The 4,559-nt window shown below is 35.8% G+C and overlaps 1 long non-coding RNA gene across 1 annotated transcript; it reads right to left on the bottom strand.

Moving 5' to 3' along the window:
* Window positions 1-491: 491 nt before the first annotated feature.
* Window positions 492-4,268, bottom strand: LOC136841278 (uncharacterized). Its single transcript, XR_010853868.1, has 3 exons — window positions 4,101-4,268; window positions 3,565-3,685; window positions 492-682 (listed from the first exon to the last, which is right to left on the bottom strand). It is a non-coding gene; the product is annotated as an uncharacterized lncRNA (long non-coding RNA).
* Window positions 4,269-4,559: the final 291 nt, after the last annotated feature.

The following is a 4,559-nucleotide window of genomic DNA, read 5'->3' as shown; positions in this document are numbered from 1 at the left end:
TAAATCCTGTATACTCCATGAAATCTTTACTGAAAACTAATTATGCCTTCAACTTGACCAATTATAGTTATATCTAAAGTTGTTCGTCATTAAAATTCCATTAAGTCTCCGAAAACCACTTGTTAAAAATCGAAATATCTAAACAAGTTGTAGGCAAAAAAAAAAAAAAAACATACAACAGCAGCTTCAAATCAAAACCAGTAACATCAGCCTCTATCCAAAAGGATCTCTACAGTTTTCTCAAAACTTAAGCTTTGAAAGTTTACACTTTACTTAACCCAAGACAGCATTTTCATTTCCTGCAAGTTGTAATCATCAGGCAAATATTTTCTTACCAAAACCTAACACATTTTACGAAATTATATAATTTTGGTATAATTACCTACTCACACGTTTAAGACTGAAACATTATGAAATAAAACTAGTGAAAAAAGCGGTTTTAATTTTATTCTAATGACAAAGATGCCAACTTGCGATACAGTTTTTCCAAGGTAATCATGGACTAGCAATAACTTGCAGAATGATGGCACTAACTCCAATGAAGAACGCAGGAATTAATATTTTTTTTTTGTTTCTCATTCGGAGTAGACATTTGCCGTAACGGCAGGCATAGCGGAATCACCGCAGCTTTTGATGTTTGTATTAATCACTCGGTTTTTAAAAATTTTCTTCGAAGTTCTGTCTGGGGAAATCGAAATTAAATGCTTAATTACATTTCAGCCTTCATTTACTACTAAAGAATAGTTTTAAATACATACATTACCTAAATCATACCTAGCAGAGTACTTTTTCTCTATTTTGCATTTTTTTGACGAGCTACATCTGAATACCTAATTATTTACAATCTACATAATTTAGGCTTCATCAGCTGATTTGCTTACGGCTATCATGAGTATTAATAATTTATTAACCTATTAGATGTTAAAACTTCAAACTTGTATTTTAAAGTATAAATATCACTTCCTAACTTCACATACAGAGTAACTTTGTCTATATTTACTTATCAAAACACAATTCCCATTTTGAATTATTGCTATATGTCTAACATCTAATTTTATGTTAAGGAATGCTTTCCTTACGCAGTTAAAATCCATACACAATTAATATATATAAAGTAAGATGCTGCAGCCTTCATCAGTTCCCTAAATCAAATTGAAATGAACCTACTTCCTCTATCACATCTAGGTATACAGTTCTCTCGAGAAAATTGTTTCTAGGACAAACTTTTGCCACGGTTGTACGCTAACAAAAATAACCAATGTACAGCTCGGAACCACTCGCCCTTCACATGTTCACATTAACAATAGTATGACAACCAAGCAGTCATTCTCAATTTATGGGTCGACTAAAATTATGCACCGACTACTTTAACTCGTGCCAGTTCCCCCCGAATGACAAAGCTATACTTCCAAGAAACCACTTACTACTTGTAGTCCAAGAAAATTCTTTAAGATATGAGACTTCACGAAACCTTTGTAGGAAACCATTAAAAACCATTAATCAGTTTTCCTAAATAAATCCTCATCCACATAACACAGCAATACAGATACTAACCACTCCTCCTTGAAGGTAATATACTAAGGACATTACGTAAGCATTCCATGGAGGTCATAACACGTCTTAGCATTCCTTGGAAATCAGGCCTAATTCACTGCCTGTCTTCCTTCAGGATCACGGGTATAAGAATATGCCTCAACCTTCCTTGAGGATCACAGACCTGGGAATTCCCTCATTATTTCTTGGAAATGGAATATAAAATTTAGGTAAAAGTAGCGCTGGGACCTATAAGACCATTCGGTATTGAAAGGGAAATCGAGATTAAAGGAAGTTTTAAAGGTGCAACAGAAGGAAAACCTAGCAGTTGCACTATAACAATTGTTAGGAGAGGGTGGAAAGTATGATAGAAGAAAGAATATGAACAGAAAGAGTAAAAGGAATTTAAGGGCTGCAGCTACTTGCAGAAGAGAAGCTGCAAATAACTAAGTAATGTCTACAGTGATCCGTGTGAGGTGCACTGACGGCACTAACCCCCTACGGGGATCAACATTTCTTGGTCAAAGACCTAAGGATTTCTTCTTAACCTTCGTTGGGGATCAGAGACAAAATTCCCTCACCTGGAGACTTCATTAATGATCACTGTGTCACGTCAGAAAAAAAAAAAACAACTTAGGCAATCAGACTCATTGAGTTGCCGCAGACTTCCATGGAGATCAAACCTAGAGGAAACTGACTAAAGGAGCACTGACTGCCTCAGACAGGCTTTGGGATTGTTAATGTTAAGACCTTACGATCTGGTTGCATTTGGGACCCAGACATAAGAGTTCATCTTAAAACCCTTAGGACACGAAAACTAGATATCACCAAGGCCCCCGTAGGACCACAGCCAACCTTGACTAAGGGGGACCACAGACATGTCCTCAGTCTACACTTCCTTATGGATCACGGAACATAATTACTGGACTTATGTTACATATTTTGTTTTTTAACGGTGCTATACATGACAGAATTTCTGCCATGTATAGACTTTGGGCCACCTTTGCTAGAGCAGCACTGCCTCCCTAACAAAGGTGGCCCCACTAGATATGAAAAGGTTTTAAGGTTTAACTTCAAGATTATATTACCTCTAACAAATACTGTAAGACCCTCTTTTAGGCAAAATACTCATGATTGAATTTAAATTACATATAATATACCTTAAAAATTTTCTTGTCGGCAAAATGTAAAATTAGACGAATCTAAACTAAGTTACATCGTAACTTAAATAAAATGCATTCTATTTCCTTCCAGTCAACACGTTTTTTTAATGTAAATCGTAAAATATAAGATGCCAGGAGAAATAAGTTACTGGTAAGTTGATCTTAAAAATTTTTTAGGTGGGTTAAGGACTTGTTTGCTATTTAAAATATTTATCCTATATTTACTAAAAGGCACTATTTTCTCATCCAGTCTAGACAGTTAATTCTAGAGGTTTTAAATAGATGTTGTAAATATAAGTTGAGAATTATTAGGCTGATAAGAGACTGGTTTGTTACAACGACCGATGAAAGTTTCACATTATGGTTACTTAATATCTAACTGGAGTAAGGCGAAGCGCTATAGGTAACATAATGAAGTAAATCGATTTATAAAATTAATCTCACTGTGTATAATATCTGACTTACGCTAAAAATTGATCTGACAGAAGATGGCGCAAACTTTGGACGACGGAGTTTGAAAGTACCTAAAAGATGACAAAGTTGCGAGTTCCGGAAAGCATAATGTTATTACGGCAAATGGAAACCAAAAATGTTTTAATACAAGATAAGAGGTACATAGGTCAGTATGTATGGGGATTCGTCGGGGTGTAAATTAACCTCCTAAGAGGTAAGTGGGTCAGTGTATGTACTGGGATTCGTCTGCTGGTTTATGAACCTCCTGAGCAAGTGTATAGTGATTACTAATCAAAATGTTTCTAAACATAGGGTTCATCTGAGACTCAGTACGAAGTACCTCCTCTCGCAGGAAAATATGTTTAATATTGAATAAACAATTAAAATCAGGGTCCTAACGAGCTAAAAACCTTACCTCACTCAGTGATTTACCCTCAGCCTTGCTGGGAAAGGCTAGTTACATGCACGACCAATGCCAAACCACACAAACCATATCCAGAAGCCATGGGTAGTTTTCAAGGGTGTCATTCACTCACCTGAAATCAAATTTTACATTAAAATTTTAACTATAATGTTCACCTAACTAATTGCCTGCGAGTTTTCTGTGAAACTTACTCCACTTACATTCAGGCTACTCTTCCTTTGTTGTTACAAAGGACCTCAAAACTTTCCGCGGAAAAGAGAAAACTATTCAGCCCGGGCATTTGTCACAGAAACTGGAGTTTATTAAGCAGTTCTTACAACATCAATGAAAGTGCAGAGCCTATGGAATTTAATAAATACTTCTAGTCTTCGTGCTATAAAATACAAGTTCTAAGCAAAAATACTAAGAAAGATCTAATGAAACTTACTTTCGACACAAAATACAAGGAATAAAGTAGTTTAAAGGCCAGAACACCATTATTACTTTGCCTAACCTCAAAAATGGCTTCACTATTACATAGTACTAACCTTACAACCATCGATGAATAGCACAAGACGGAATAACGGTAAACAGGCAGCACGAAACGAAGAGTAAAACACCAAAACACCAGCGACAAAATAAACAGACGTTTACCTCCGCTAGCACAGAAAACTGTTCCATATTCACGATTTCGAGTTAAGGATTCGGCAGTTAAGTACAGACAGGTCGTAGCATAGTAATATCCAGTCACGCTAAAACGAAAGAAAACATTGGAAACTTTTATTGTTCCAGATGAAGTCTCACTTTTGGGATAATTTTTTTGTTACAGAAAACTGTAATAGGAACCACAAATAAATCAATTTTGAGGGAACAAAGGCTCAGGAAATTTTTTATGCTTAATCACCTCAACGAAAATGTAAATGTTATACGCAAAAAAGAAAAACTATGGCAACTCTCTCTCTCTCTCTCTCTCTCTCTCTCTCTCTCTCTCTCTCTCTCTCTCTCTC

This window comes from Macrobrachium rosenbergii, chromosome 8, assembly GCF_040412425.1.
Source record: "Macrobrachium rosenbergii isolate ZJJX-2024 chromosome 8, ASM4041242v1, whole genome shotgun sequence".
Classification (NCBI taxonomy): Eukaryota; Metazoa; Arthropoda; class Malacostraca; order Decapoda; family Palaemonidae; genus Macrobrachium; species Macrobrachium rosenbergii.
Note: the sequence above shows the minus strand (reverse complement) of the source record. Positions and strands in the feature narration are given on the sequence as shown.